This window comes from Juglans microcarpa x Juglans regia, chromosome 6S (genome assembly GCF_004785595.1).
Source record: "Juglans microcarpa x Juglans regia isolate MS1-56 chromosome 6S, Jm3101_v1.0, whole genome shotgun sequence".
Lineage (NCBI taxonomy): Eukaryota > Viridiplantae > Streptophyta > Magnoliopsida > Fagales > Juglandaceae > Juglans > Juglans microcarpa x Juglans regia.
In genome coordinates, this window is record NC_054605.1 from 18,989,693 (window position 1) to 19,005,916 (window position 16,224).

Sequence of the window (16,224 nt, forward strand, 5' to 3'; positions counted from 1 at the left end):
TCAGTTTTTTCACTGCTTAAGCTTTAGATTTCATGTAAGAAATTCAACACTAACTGAACATTATCATGCAAAATAAGACTACAAGTTAATTTGCCAATTGCAAACAAATTTATTGACCCATCCAGCATGTCTCCACAGCCCACGACCAGAACAAATCCACCACCGGAAGCCCTACTAGGTGACACCGTGAGAAACCAAAACCAAGCAACGCCCTTCACACGGTGAGCCTCTCCTCCATAAACGAGCAACCAACGACAAACCAGAGCAACCATAATGACGTAAGACATGCTCCACCATGTTCTCTGTTTTGGGAAGTAAAAAACAAAGCAAATTCTCTTGGCCTTTAGCCCAACTCCGCCTCGCACAGAAACTTCCGACCACCTTGTGGGTCAGCGTCTCAACAGACCAAGCCATTGCATACTCCTCCACAAACAACCTTGACTGCCCCAACCCTACTACGTTGCCAACCTGCACCATGACCCACGCTACCCAACCAGCACCCGAGGCCAAACAGCATAGAAACTGCCACAACCCTGCACCATGAGCCACCATGGAAACAACCGATGAAAAGGCCCTATTTTGCTACCCCAAAACAGAGCACCCCTACGCATAACCCAACCGCCATTACACCCTGGAACTGCCGCACGTAGAGGCCAACAACCATGGATGGAGAAGATTGGCCAGCCCCACTAACGCCCTACCCGAGTCCTTGTTGCACAACCACCCAACCTCGTGTACGTACAACTTGGCAACAAGAGGAAGAGAAGCCAACCACCGTGACCCTCACTCCCATGTTTCAAGATTTGAGAATGAAACATGGGTCGCGGAGGAATGAGGAAAGTGAAAATGGGGTGCGAAAATCAGTTTAGGGCTGACGAATGGAACCTAACCAGTTCTTCTAATTAGATCTGGGAATGGACACAGTGAACGAACCTATGTTGTATTCTTTGTCGTGTTTTTGTTATTTTGTTTGTTTGTTTTTTAAAACAGAACTAACATGATGGGTCATATGGGGCATGCACAATTTCGTGCACAAACTCGCATGTATGTAGTGGGATTGTTGGTTGAGACTATAGTCTACTTTCTAGACTGCTTGTTGAACTTCTGTCATGATTCCAAGATTTTCAAGTAGCCTTGGCATTCCCTATTCCAGTGTCATTGATGCTGTACCAGTTCTTGCAGCAAATAGGTCCTAAACTCCAAGGTGAGTTGATATGAGATGGATTAAAATGAAAGTTAAATAAAATATTGTTAAAATATTATTTTTTTAATATAATGATTGTTTTGAGATTTGAAAAACTTAAAATGATTAAATGAGATAAGATGAGTTAAGATCAACTTTAAATCCAAACGAAGTATAATATATATATATATATATTATAATTACATATTAAGTTACATATGCATGTAATTCTAAACTGAAAATAATGTTTTAAGTTCTAAAACTGATATGATTAAAAAGATTATTCGTTTAGGTTAGAAAAACCGATAAATCCAAAACTGAATCACACCTAGAAATTCTCTTTTCCCTAGATAATCTGGCCCAAACCTCTTAGGGTTTGTTTGTTTTCAGAGATGAGATGAGTTGAGATTAAAGTTAAAAAATTGAACAAAATATTGTTAAAATATATTTTTTAATATTATTTTTGTTTTGAAATTTGAAAAAGTTAAATTATTTATTTTATTTTATATAAAAATTTAAAAAAATTATAATAATAAAGTGAGATAAGATGTTTCTTAAAAATAAACGGACCTTAAATTCAAGAGGAAGTCCATAATTAAACCGAACTCAACTCCCCTAGTCTAAGGGTAAGTAGTGCCTTTTTAAGCTGCTATGTTTTCAAATTCTCTCCACGTGGGTTTCCTTTTTAAACAAATGATCAATTATTAGAAGTAGGGTGCAATTATTACTGAAATTGGGCCACATCTATTTCTCATTGACTTTAAACCCGCGCGCCTCCCCTAACTTTATCCTTCATGTTATCCATGTTCATTACACAGCAACTAATTACTAATTATTTATACAATATATATGCATATATAGAAAATACTATTTATAATTTTTATTTATATAAAAATACATACTTACATATAAGTTATTAATATGCAGAAAATTATAAAATTTAAAATTAAACTTTTAAAAAATAGATAAAATAATCTTATAAATAAAATTATAAATACATATAACATCTTTCTTTTTATTTATTTTGAATTCACATAAAAGTAAGCATAGCCAAACTAGTAAATTAAAACAAACATTGACTTTAGTTATGTGATGGAATGGAGCCACGTCAACAAAACAATATAAATGTCTTTTTCAAAAGAATAAAAGCGCCGACAAAGTCAATTTGTAATGCCGTAGCATTGACATGTATAAAGGTTAGACAGCTGCGTGTACTTCCGTGCTGTGTTTTTACCGTTGGTTTACCAAGGAATAAAGTCATCTTCGTTATCGGATCTCTCCACTGAGTTTCCATAGACAAACATGGATTTCTTGAGCAGTATCGTGTATCTTTGCCTCGCCTGGACACTGATCCAAACCTTCCGAATGTTTACAAGAAGCAAAGCAATTCCCAGAAAGCTTCCACCTGGTCCTAAGCCTTTTCCAGTAATAGGAAACCTCTTCGATCTCGCTGCTGAAAAACCCCACAACTCCATTATCGAGCTTGCCCAGATTTATGGCCCCATAATGAGCTTAAGCTAGGCCAAGTAACCACAGTGATCATTTCCTCAATGCACACGGCTCAGCAAGTTCTTCAAACACACGACCAACTCTTGTCCAACCGAACCGTCCCGGATGCGCTCCGAGTCCACAAACATGAAGAGTACGACTTGCCCTGGATGCCCATTTCGACCCAGTGGAGAAATCTTCGGAAAATATGTAATGGCAAACTGTTTCCAACAAAATACTCGACGCCAACCAAGCTGTCCGGTACGACAAAGTGCAAGCGCTTCTCGCAGAAACTCGTCAAAGCAGTTTAATCGGTGAGGCGGGTTGATAATGGCACAGCGGCTTCCAAGACTGCACTTAGTCTGTTGTCGAACACGATTTTTTCGCGGTGGATTTGGCCGATCCGAATTCTGACACGGCTAGGCAGTTCAAGGAGACCACGCGAAATATCTCTACCGTGGTAGGAAAACCAAACTTGGCAGATCTTTTTCCTCTGCTTAGGAAGATCGATCCCCAAGGCATAAGGCATCTCATGACGGTTCACTTTGGAAAGCTAATAGACATCTTTGACCGAATGATTAGCGAACGTCTGCAGTTGAGAAAAGTGTCTGGTTATATCACGAATAATGACATGTTAGATGTCCTTCTCAACATTAGTGAAGAGAACAATGAGGTACTGGACAAACCTAAGATGGAAAGTTTGTTCATGGTAACTACTGTTACTCTGTTCTTCTTGAACTTTCTCCCCGCTTGGAATCATTTGTTTACTTCAGTTTTGATGACAGTTTCTGATGTACAAAAAATAATCTTAACTTTTTTGTTTTTGGGTTAGGACCTATTCGTCGGGGGCACTAATACAACTTCATCTATGCTAGAATGGGCAATGGCAGAGCTACTCCACAACCCAGACGTGGTATCAAAAGCCAAAGCAGAGTTGGAGCAGGTAATTGGCAAGGGAAACTCAGTAGAGGAATCGGATGTTACCTGATTACCTTACTTGCAAGCAATAATCAAAGAAACATTCCGGTTGCACCCGGCACTTCCTTGTTGGTTTTTAGAATTCAGATTGCAGAAAAATAGTGAAACCAGAGGAGAAAACAGGGAGAACTTCAAACAATTGTTTGATTGATTCTATAGGTCTGCAGCTTACAATTCACCAAAATACATCTTATAAGCCATCTTGAGAATAACAACAATTAATAACGTATTGTTCCAAAGCAAAGTAATAAAACAGATGACTATAATAGTAGAAAAATAAATATAGCTTGTATAGAAAACTGCATCAGTCTTCAATACTCCTCCTTGATGCATTTTCTTCAACTCCAAGCATCAAATGCAGCTTCTGAAATTTGTCTCTAGGAAGTGCCTTCGTAAAGATATCAGCCAATTGTTCTTCTGACTTGCAATACTTCAACTCAACATCTCCATTAGCAATTACTTCTCTAATATAATGATACTTAATAGCAATGTGTTTGGTTCAGCTATGATAAACTGGATTTTTTCCCTTTGCAATTACTGATTTATTATCACAAAAAATCTCAACTAGAAGTTGTTGCTTTGCTCTCATATCTTCAAGTATTCTGGTCAGCCATATACCTTGATTTACAGCATTTGCAGCAACAACATACTCTGCTTCTGCTGTAGATTGAGTCACAGAACCTTATTTTTTTAACCCCATGAGAAAATTCCAGATCCCAAATTAAAACAATAGCCTGATGTACTCTTCATATCATCAATAGAGCCAACCAAATCACTGTCAGTGTACCCAATTAATTTTGAATAAGAACATGGTTTGAAAGAAATACCATATTTCAAAGTTCCTTAAACATATCTCAACACTCTTTTTGCAGCACCAAAATGCACTTGACTGGGATTTTGCATGAACCTTGACAACATGCTTGTAGCAAACATGAGATCAGGTTGAGTAGAAGTGAGGTATAGCAAGCTACCAATCAAGCTTCTATAAGTAGCCCCATCAGTTAATTTTTCCCCATCTTCTTTCTTAAGTTTTTCATTTGCAATTGGAGGAGCTGCCACTGGTTTGCAATCAGCCATATTGAACTTCTTAAGTAAATCTTCAGCATACTTCTTTTGACAAATGAAGATGCCATCATCTTGACATACTTCCATACCAAGAAAATAATGCATTAAACCCAAGTCACTCATTTCAAAAGCCTTCATCATCTCTTGCTTGAATTCTTCAATCATCTTTGAGTCATTTCCAGTTATGATTAAATCATCAACATATAAGGAGACTATGAGTAGATTTTTACCTTTGATTTGAACATAAAGTGTAGGTTCACTCACACTTTTCTTGAATCCTTGCTCACCAAAGTAACCATCGATCTTGCTATACCATGCTCTAGGTGCTTGTTTAAGCCCATATAGAGCCTTTTTTAATTTAAGCACCCTGCCATCTTCCTTGTTAAAACCCTCGGATTGCTCCACATATACTTCCTCTTCAAGTTCTCCATTGAGGAAAGCTGATTTAACATCAAGTTGAAAGATCTTCCAACTTCTTTGAGCTGCAAGTGCACAAACAGTTCTTATAGTATCTAATCTTGCCACAGGAGCATAAGTTTCATTGAAATCAATTCCAGCCTGCTGTGAATACCCTTTAGCAACTAATCTTACTTTGCATTTCTTTAATGAACCATCAGGATTAAGCTTCCTTTTGTAAATCAATTTAACCCCAATAATTTCTTTGCTGTCAGGACAAGGAACAAGCTCCCAAGTATTGTTCTTTTCAATCATCTTAATCTCCTCCTTCATTGCATCAACCCAAACTGATTCTTTTACAACTGCTGCAAAGCTTTCAGGCTCTAAAGACATATAGTTGCAAGATTCATAGATTTCACTCAAAGGTCTCAACCTTCTTGGAGTCGTTTCAGGAGTAAACTGATCTGAGATCTCAAGGTTACTGTCAACCCTTTGTTCTAAAGTTGGAGTTGCTGGTTGACTGTCATCATCATTTTCCATTCTTGTCTCGGGTTCTTCAATTACTGGTATGGTAAGTGGCTGAGTTAATTCTTCATCTTTCTCCCAATTCCAAGTTGAATACTCATCAAATACCATATCCCTACTTGTAACCAGCTGTTGTGATTTTAAGTTGAAAATCCAATATCCTTTGGATTGAGAGCTATATCCAAGGAAGACTCCCTTTGCTGACTTTTCTTCCAACTTGTACTTTTTTTGTTCAGGAATATGCATATAACAAATGCATCCAAAAACTTTCAGATGCTCAGGAGATACACAGATGTGTTAACAGCCTCAGTCCAAAACTTTTTCGGAAGTCCTTTTGCCATTAGCATAGACTTGGCCATCTCCGTGACAATCCTATTTTTCCTCTCCGAGACTCCATTTTGTTGTGGAGTATAGGCAACAGTCAACTGGTGTTCCAACCCTTCATTTTTGCAAAACTCATCAAACTTTTTAGAGTTAAACTCAGTGCCTCTATCACTTTTCAAAGTTTTGAGTTTTCTACCACTTTGGTTCTCAACAAGCAATTTAAATTTCTTAAAATTTCAAATGCTTCTGATTTTTCTTTGAGAAAGTACACCCAAGTCATTCTAGAAAAATCATCAATAAACAAGATGAAGTACCCGTTTTGACTTTGTGAAGGAGTTCTCATAGGACCACATAAATCTGTATGCACAAGTTCCAAAACTGTTTTGGCTCTCCATGCTTCTCCTTTTGGAAAGGATTCTCTATGTTGTTTCCCCAACATGCAACCTTCACACACGGCCATATTCTGATCCAGAAGAGGTAAGTTTCTAATCATGTTTTTTTTATTTAACAACCTTAGTGCATTAAGGTTATAATGTCCAAACCTTTGATGCCATAAGGTAGTTTCATCATTTTTAACCATAAGTGCCTTCAGGTATTGCCAATAAATAGAAAAATTTCTCCCATTTCCCATCTTCACTTCAGCCACCACATGATTGTTGTTCTTTATATCATAAATAGTGCACTGATCATCTTCAAAGTGAAGGGAGTATCCATTTTGCATCATCTGTCCAACACTTAACAAACTTTGATCAAGGCTTGGAACTAGCAACACATCATTTATAAATCTGGTTCCCCTTTTGGTTTCCAAAACCATTGTGCCTTTCCCTCTTGCCTCCAAAAGATCACCATTTCCGAGTTTGATTTTTACCTTAACAGAATCATCAATCCGAGAAAATAGACTTGAATCTGGTGTCATGTGGTTGCTACAGCCACTATCGAGAAACCATTCCCTTTAGAAACCATTCCCTTTTTTGTTCAGCAGCCACTTGACAAGCATAAAACAACTGCTCTTCCTTATCCTCTGTGAAATTTGCTTGTTGATTCTTGTCTTTAAACCTACAATCCTTTTCTTCATGGCCAAACTTTTTGCAATTTGTACACTGAGGTTTACCACGATGAAAGGAATTTTTCTCCAAGTGATTAGTTTTCTTGTAAATACCACAAGGTTGAAAATTACCTTTTGTAGCATATTTTTTCTGATGACTCTCTCCAGCTTTTGTCTTGCCCTTATACCCCTTTTTTGAAATCCTTTTGCTTCTAATTTTTGAGATTGACTTTCAACTGAGATGCATTTTCAAGAGTAGTTTCATTCCTCCTGTCAAGCCTTTGTTCATGTGCTTGCAGAGAACCCATCAGTTCAGTAACTGAAAGTATAGAGAGATCCCGAGATTCTTCAATGGCAGTAACCATCGAGTCATATTTCTCAGTTAAACTAATGAGGATCTTTTGTACGATTCTCTCATCAGTTATGTCCTCTCCATAAGCCCTCATTTGATTAACTACTTCAATGAGTTCTGAGCAATACTCTTTGGCAGTTTCAGAATCTTTCATTTTGAGATTCTCAATCTCCCTTCTCAACCCTTGAAGCTTAATAGTTTTAACTTTGTTATTTCCTTGAAACTCAAGTTGTAAAATTTCCCATGCTTGTTTAGAAGTTGTAGCTCTCATTAGTCTTGGAAATATAGATTCACTTATAGCTTGTTGCAGAGTGAATAATGCATTTGCATCCTTCTGTTTTTCCAGCTTGACTTGACTTGAATTTGAACTACCATCACTTAAGCTTTCACTGACTGTTGGAACTCCAGACTCGATGACATCCCATAGATCAAGAGACAAGAACAAAGTCTTCATTTTTATGCTCCAGTAGTCATAATTTTCACTAGAAAAAATAGGAATTGATGTGGGTGAACCAAGGGCAGCCACTTTTCCCAAGAAGATCGAAACGTGCTCTGATACCAATTGTTGGTTTTTAGAATTCAGATTGCAGAAAAATAGTGAAACCAGAGGAGAAAACAGGGGAGAACTTCAACCAACAATTGTTTGATTGATTCTATAGTTCTGCAGTTTACAATTCACCAAAATACATCTTATAAGCCATCTTGAGAATAACAACAATTAATAACATATTGTTCCAAAGCAAAGTAATAAAATAGATGACTAATAATAGCAGAAAAATAAATATAGTTTGTATAGAAAACTGCATCAGTCTTCAATATTCCTTTCTTGCTACCCAGGAAAGCCGAAGCAGATGTGGAAGTCGATGGCTACGTTATCCCGAAGGGTGCTCAAGTGCTAGTGAATGTGTGGGGTATAGGTCGAGATCCAAGCACATGGGAAAATGCAAACTCATTTATGCTGAAGAGGTTCTTGAGATCAGAAATTGATGTTAAAGGAAGGCACTTTGAGCTTATACCGTTTGGTGGCGGAAGAAGAATATGTCCTGGGATGCCATTGGCGATGCGAATGTTGTACTTGATGTTGGGTTCACTTATCCACAACTTTGATTGGAAGCTTGATGACGGTGTTAAACTTGAGGATATTAGTTTGGAAGGTAAGTTTGGCTTAACATATCAGATTGGTAATCCAGTGAGAGTTGTCCCTATTCCAATCTAAAATTTGTTTAAGAAGAAGTATTGCCATGAAGTGTGAATTGTCCCCTCTATCCAATAAATTTATTATTTGGAAACAATGTTTTGTATGATTTAAGAAGTATGTTTATACTCCAATGTGAAGTTGGATGCCTCAATATATTGATAAATAAAACTCTCTCCCTCCTCGTGTGGGCATCGCAAGGGGTGGTGGAAGGCATTGGAAGGATTCCTCTACCAATTTTCTTATATATATATATATATATTGTTATCTTCTACTTTTAGATCTTCTTGTATATTTTTAAACTTCTTTTACTTTTAAATTTAAAGTTTTAAAATTATGCTATATAATGTAGCATTTGATGTGACATTTGAATTCGAAATAGTTTCATTTTATGTGAAACTCGCTCTGCTAGGGTTTCACCACTTGTTCTCGTAAGCTGCTCACGTACGCTGCATGGCGGCCATTGATGGCCAGCCTTCCAAGGCTGGTCCTCCTCGTTCTTTCACTAACCTTGTGTTATCTGTGCCCCAACCACTGCCAGAGGTGGTTATTCCGTTTAGGCAACCGAAATATATGGAGGGGAAGTGTTTTTCTCTTTTTCATCTGAGGAAATGTTAGATCTGCAGAACCATTTAGGTTTTCAATGGTTGTGAAATTCCTACGACAAAGACCCTCCCTCGACAGTATCCATGCCTTCATCCGCAGCCGCTGAGGTCTCTCATCTATGCCCGTCATTTCGGCCATGCAACATCCCAAGAATATTTTCATACACATGACCAATGAATCATATTTTCATAAGGCCTTGTCAAGGGAATCGTGTGATATAGAGGGTGTCCCCTACCGGCCCTTTGTATGGTCACTGGAATTTTATGAAGATTTTGAGCAGCCGTCTGTTCCTGTTTGGGTTTTTTTACCCGGTCTTCTGCCTAACTTCTATCATTCTTCCCTCCTAGAGATGCTCACGGCTTCAATAGAGAGATATATACGCCGTGAGAATCCGACGACGCGTGCCACTCGCATAGATGGGGCTCAGGTTTGTGATATGAACTCGCAGGAATGCAATCCCTTGAACCCACAATTAATTTGAAAACTCTCCAAGAAAGCCAAAATCAAGTCAATGGATGGAAAACCTAGACCCGATGAGAACTCGTTTCAAGAACCTAGATTATATTAAAATCTAGACCCATTGAAGAACCCGTCTCAGGAACCCAGATTACAAAGGAGGAACGCCACAAAGGTTGTGATTTACGTTTGATAAGTTCAAAAGTTCTATCAAGAACAAGAGGAGTAAAACTCAACTCACAATGAATAAATTCATCAAATTTCATAAACTTCTTAACATGAGGCAACAAAGAGTATTTAAAGCAAAACCTAATCAAACCCTAGCCAAAATAAATCCCCATCTTCCATAAATACCCCTGGATGAACAGTGTCGCGTCTACAGTAACGCGGCTACAGTACTCGCTACAGTAAAACCCTAACCCTAGTTCAATAAAATAATAACTTTCCAAATAAGCTCTTGGCCAAAATACAAGGCCTTCCCAAAAAATCATAGTTCATAAGAAATAAGATATATGTGGGCAAAGCATCCTCAAACCCAATTATTCTAGACTAATTCCTATAATTAATAAAATAAGCCCCATTAATGAAATAAACAAATCCATGGCCTTCAATCACATAATCATAATAATAAGCCCTAATTTATGTTGTACTGATCCATTGCTTCTACCACGTGCATGATCACTAGATCTCCTTCTCTCAAGCCCATATTAAATATTCGGCTCTTGCTAGACTCGCCTTAAGTGGATTGTACTAATCCTTGCATTGCTTCCTTGATCTTCTTAGCTCTTGATCTTGAAATTGGTTTATCTGAAATTTGCAAAGAATCTTTAAGTCTAGGCCCACTTTGGTTCCCATCATTCCCCCTCTCCTCAAAATGATTTGACCTCGAATCTCCACCTGGATCAAAGGGAAAAATGTTAATAATATTGAAAATAGTAAAAACATGATACTTACCTGGAAGATCCACTTTGTATGCATTTTCTTTAATTTTCTCTAGTATTTGAAAAGGTTCATCCAAGCTAATCCTGTCATCAACAAGCAAAACCTTCAAATCTGAAAGAGTAAGTGGATTAAAACCATAAACAATGTCAAACAGAGAATAAGAAATAGTTGTATGCAAGGTTTTATTATATGCACACTCTAATAAGAGCAAATGATACTCCCGCAAACATCCATGTAACCATTCAATGAATGGCAAATGATAATTCCACAAATGTACGTGAAACACACCTAAAGCTTTCGTTACCCCAAAATGATCACTCCAGTTATATGCAAACTCAATGAATGACAAGCAATACTCCCACAAATGTTCATGCAACATGTTAATCAATGACAAATTATACTTCCACAAACGTTTATGTAACACGTCAATGAATGGCAAATGATACTCCCACAAACGTTCATTCAACACATCAATGAATGACAATTGATACTTTCACAAATGTTCATGCAACACGTCATTGAATGGCAAATGATATTTCCACAAAGGTTCATGCAACACAACATAAGTTTTCCTTACCCCAAGGTTACCCAACAAACCACCATGTCTATCACACACAAGCAACTTATGCATAAAACTAGTAGGCATACAAAATCTATTCTCTCTAAACAAGTACCAATCTAGTTTATAAAACTTACCAAACGATGCTTTCTCACATGTTCCATACATACTAGCAAAGTCATCATCATTAGCATACAATTCTTTATCATATTAAAGTCTTAACAATTTTACATCTAAAATGAAGATAAGGACATACCTTCTTGTTAAAGCATCAACCACAAAATTTTCCATACCTTGTGTGTATTTAAATATAGGAGGAAAGGTATCAATGAATTCCTCCTACTTAGCATGTCTTCTGTTCAACTTACCTTGTCCCTTCAAGTATTTCAAGGACTCATGTTCGTCAAGGAAAGGTCGGTTATGAATTGTCGCACCTGGCACAAAATTAATGTAGCGCTCTATCTCCCTAATAGGTGGCAATCCACTAAACACACCGCTAAGAAACACAACATCATATCCCTGCAATAAAGAGACAACAATATTAGGCAAAGATACGTCAAGTTCGTTAGTATTAAGACTCACCTTAGCATAAAAACTTACTTTTCTCTTTGTTTTTATCTTACTTTCTTCACTCTCTCTTTTCTTTCCACTCTCTTTTAGTTTTTCACTCTCTTTTTCCCTTTCACACTCTTTTTTCCTTTCATTCTCTTTATTTCTGTCACTCTCTTTTTCTTCATCTTTTTTTGTACTCTCGATCTCACAATTATTTTTCAACTCATTCTCTCTTTTTCTTGCGATCTCAGCCTCACCCTCATATTTTTTCTCTTTCATTTTTCTCTCTCTCCTTTTCGGCTTCACTATTTCTTTTTTTCTCAATCTCGCATTCACTCTTTAGCTCAATCTCACTTTTACTCTTACTTTTTAACTCAATCTCTTTTTTACTTTTTCTTTTTTGATCACTCTCACTTTCATTCTTTCTTTTTTTATCACTCTCATTTTCACTTTTTCTTTTTTGATCACTCTTACTTTCACTTTTTCTTTTTTTATCACTCTCACTCTCAATTTCAAAGTAGGTAAATTCAATTTCTCAACTAAAGTAGTGCTAGCTAAATTAATACAACTCCTCAAATCAATAATCATACTACATACCTTGTTGTTGATGTGGCATCTAGTATGAAAAATGTTCTCGCTCTGCTGCTCGGTATCATCCATCTTAATTTGTGTAGTAATAAGAGAATCATCATACTCTTCTTTCTCATACCCATTTTCAACACTAGACTCACTTTGCCTCATATCTCTCCTGCCTTGTAGATTTCTAATTACCGCATCTTGATGATCTATCATATCCCTCACTTCACCCAACACCAAGTTCAACCGCTCAAACTGTTGTTGCATGGATTGCAACACAAAGGATGAGTTACCTACCATCCCCTTTGATGAAGAGCCACTCCGATGAGACATTGTAAAGTGCTGCACAAAAGAATGTTAGTGGAAAACCTCACACACTCCCTTACGTGTTTACACTCGAATAATGGCACTCCACTCGTGTTTCACTCTTAATTGGCTTTTTCCCGATAATAGTCTTACACTTTCTTGCCTTTTACCTCAATAGTTTTCTCGCTCAAGTTCTTTAAGAACTAGTTGAACTAAATCAAGACGATAAAACCTTGAATTATTCCAACCAGTAATATAGATCCAAGAAACAAAAAAAAATGAATGAATAAAATGACACGAGATTCAAGGAATTTATACGAGGGAAAGAGTAATTATAAAACAAGATACCAACTAGAAAGATATACTCAAGGAATTTATGAACCCGCGAGAATGCAATCCCCTGAACACACAATCAATTTGAAAACTCTCCAAGAAAGCCAAAATCAAGTCAATGGATGGAGAACTTAGACCCGATGAGAACTCGTTTCAAGAACCTAGATTATATTAAAATCTAGACCCATTGAAGAACCCGTCTCAGGAACCCAGATTACAAAGGAGGAATGCCATAAAGGTTGTGATTTACCTTTTATAAGTTTAAAAGTTCTATCAAGAACAAGAGGAGTAAAACTCAACTCACAATGAATAAATTCATCAAATTTTATAAACTTCTTAACATGAGGTAACAAAGAGTATTTAAAGCAAAATCTAATCAAACCCTAGCCAAAATAAATCCCCATCTTCCATAAATACCCCTGGATGAACAGTGCCGCGGCTACAGTACTCACTACAGTAAAACCCTAACCCTAGTTCATAATAAATAATATATATGTGGGTCAAGCATCCTCAAACTCAATTATTCTAGACTAATTCCTATAACTAATAAAATAAGCCTTATTAATGAAATAAACAAGTCCATGGCCTTCAATCACATAATCATAATAATAGGCCCTAATTTATGTTGCACCGATCCATTGCTTCTACAACGTACATGATCACTGGATCTCCTTCTCTCAAGCCCATATTGAATATTCAGCTCTTGCTAGACTCGTCTTAAGTGGATTGCACTAATCCTTGTATTACTTCCTTGGTCTTCTTAGCTATTGATCTTGAAATTGGTTTATCTGGAATTTGTAAATGATCTTTAAGTCTAGATTGGAGATTGACGCCTCACAGGAGCCCATTTCCCACTTCTGGATTGGAATCCCTGGGATGTCAAGAAGCCGTAGGCAAGAGATCATCTACGAGACTTTGTCGGCTTACTGTTTGACGTGTCGTTGCCAAGGTCATAATCTAAAGACCTGTCGACATGGAAGTGATCAGAAACAAAAGGAGAAAGGAAGGAAGATATGGGTGAAGAAAGCTGGAAAACCTAGTGCTAAGGGGGAGAACGTGGATGGAGGCTTACTGAATACAGCTGTAGTGTCTAATCCGGATAATATTGAGCAGAATCTAGTGCCTTTTGTTAGTGTGGTGATTGTTGAACAGGGAGAATCTAGTCAAGAAGCTCCTCAGGATGTTTCTAAGTCGGTGGTCCCTGAAAGTCTCCACGACTTAGGGGTTCTTGAGCAAGTGCATGTTGTTTCTGAGAATGAGCTTTTGATGGAGGTGGTTCCTGCTTTGGTTGATGAGACTCAAACTGTGACCATTCAAGAAGGTGTCCCGAAAGCTATGAATTTTGCTAATCTTCCATTCGACAGGGTTACTGATGAAGGTGTTGTGGGTCTAAGGCCTCTGTGTTTGCCTACGACTGGGTCGTGTGAGGAAGCTCTTGGCATTGGGGCTAGTGTTGGTCTTGTGGATGCTACCTTGGGGCATTGTGAAACTGGGCCCAGCACAAAGATCCAATTGGACCCGATCATCATTGAAAAGCTTGATGCTGAACGTAATGAAGAACTTGTCCATGATGGGAATGTATTTGTCCAAGACGGAGGGGACCCAGTTTGTGCGGATGTTGAACGTGAAAATGACTATCATGATGGGCACGTTTGCTCATCAGAAAGGGGTCTTGGAACATTTAGCCAAGAACACCCTTGTGGTCTCGAACTCGGATATTCAGTCGGAAAAGAAATGGCATGGGAAAGGTATTAAGTTAAGGGGTTCTACTAGGGTTGTAAGCAAGCCCTCCCGTCTTAATTTATGAAGATTTCTTACTTGTATTAGAATGCTCTGGGTGTTGGAACGTCGAGAAAGCAGCTTAAAAAATTGGTGTCGAAGTATCATCCTAAACTTCTTGTTATTGCAGAGCCAATGGTAAGTAACTCTCGTTTAGATATGTGGCGTGATAGATTGCGTTTTGATTGTTGTTGCTCTAATGTTGATGACGGCGGAAAGTTATGGATGTTTTGGTCTCAGGACTTCAATCTTGTGGTTGAGTGTATGGGAGATCAATTCTTGACTGTTCGAATCACTAATCTGAATGATTTCCAGATTACTTTTGTTTATGCGAAATGTTCCTAGTTGGAGCGTAGAAGACTGTGGGGTTCGTTGATGGGTGCTAATATTCATCATTTACCTTGGATGGTTATTGGCAATTTCAATATTATCAGAAATGACTCTGAGTGTAGAAGGGGTAGGCCAAGGTTGGTCTTGGCGATGGAGGAGTTTAATGGTTGGGTGGGTTCTTGTGGGCTTCTCAACATGCCTTTCTGTGGTAATTTTCTATCTTGGTGTAATGGTCATCCTGGTAGATCCAGGCACTGGGCACGACTTGATCATTGTTTATTTAATATAGTGGCTCTTGATGTTTTTCCTGATGCTAATATGGAATACTTGGTGCGCACTTCTTCTGATCATGCGCCGATGCTGGTTTCGTTGGAGAATTAGTTTGTCAGGTATGGCTATCCTTCTTTTAAATTTCAACAAATGTGGGTTTCTCATGCTTAGTTTTTCGATTGTGTTTTGCACTCTTGGAATGGTGATGTTGTCAGGGGATCTCGTTTGTATATGCTTGTTACTAAACTTAAAAAACTAAAAATTGTTTTGAGAGCTTGGAACAAGCAAATATTTGGTAGAACCGATACTCACATAGCTGCGCTTGAGGATCGGATAAAGGGCTTGGAGGCCAGCTTGCAATCTGAGTATAATGAAGACGTGGAGGATGGCCTCGTTTCTTCCGTGCTATGAGTCGTCGTAATCATAAAGAGGTGAAAGAGATGAAGCTAGAGGATGGTACTATTCTCTCCTCACCAGAGCAGATTCACAAATGGCCTATTTCTTATTTTTCTCAATTCTTGGAGGTTGGAAATTTCCACGATGAGCCGCGTCTGGGGGACCTAGTCCAACCAATTATCTCGCAGGATGACAACGATTTCATTTCTCGTGTTCTTTCACCTCAGGAAGCCTATGATGCTCTTTGCTCCATTCCGGAAGTCTATGATGATCTCATGTTCCTTCACCTCAGGAAGTGTATGATGCTCTTTGCTCCTTCACCTAGTCCAACCGATTATCTCGCAGGATGACAATGATTTCATTTCTCGTGTTCCTTCACCTCAGGAAGTCTATGATGCTCTTTGCTCCATTCCAGAAGATAGTAGCCCCAATCCTGACGGATTGGGATCGGGCTTCTATCGATCTTGTTGGCAAATAGTAGGTACTGATGTTGTTGATACTGTGGCAGAGTTTTTCCAAGGTATGGCTATTCCATGATTTTTCAATGCAACTTTCCTGGTTTTAATCC

The 16,224-nt window shown here is 38.0% G+C and overlaps 1 pseudogene; it reads left to right on the forward strand.

The window, feature by feature from the left end:
• Window positions 1–2,485: 2,485 nt before the first annotated feature.
• On the forward strand, window positions 2,486–8,572 carry LOC121237648 (annotated as a pseudogene).
• The last annotated feature ends 7,652 nt before the right edge of the window (window positions 8,573–16,224 follow it).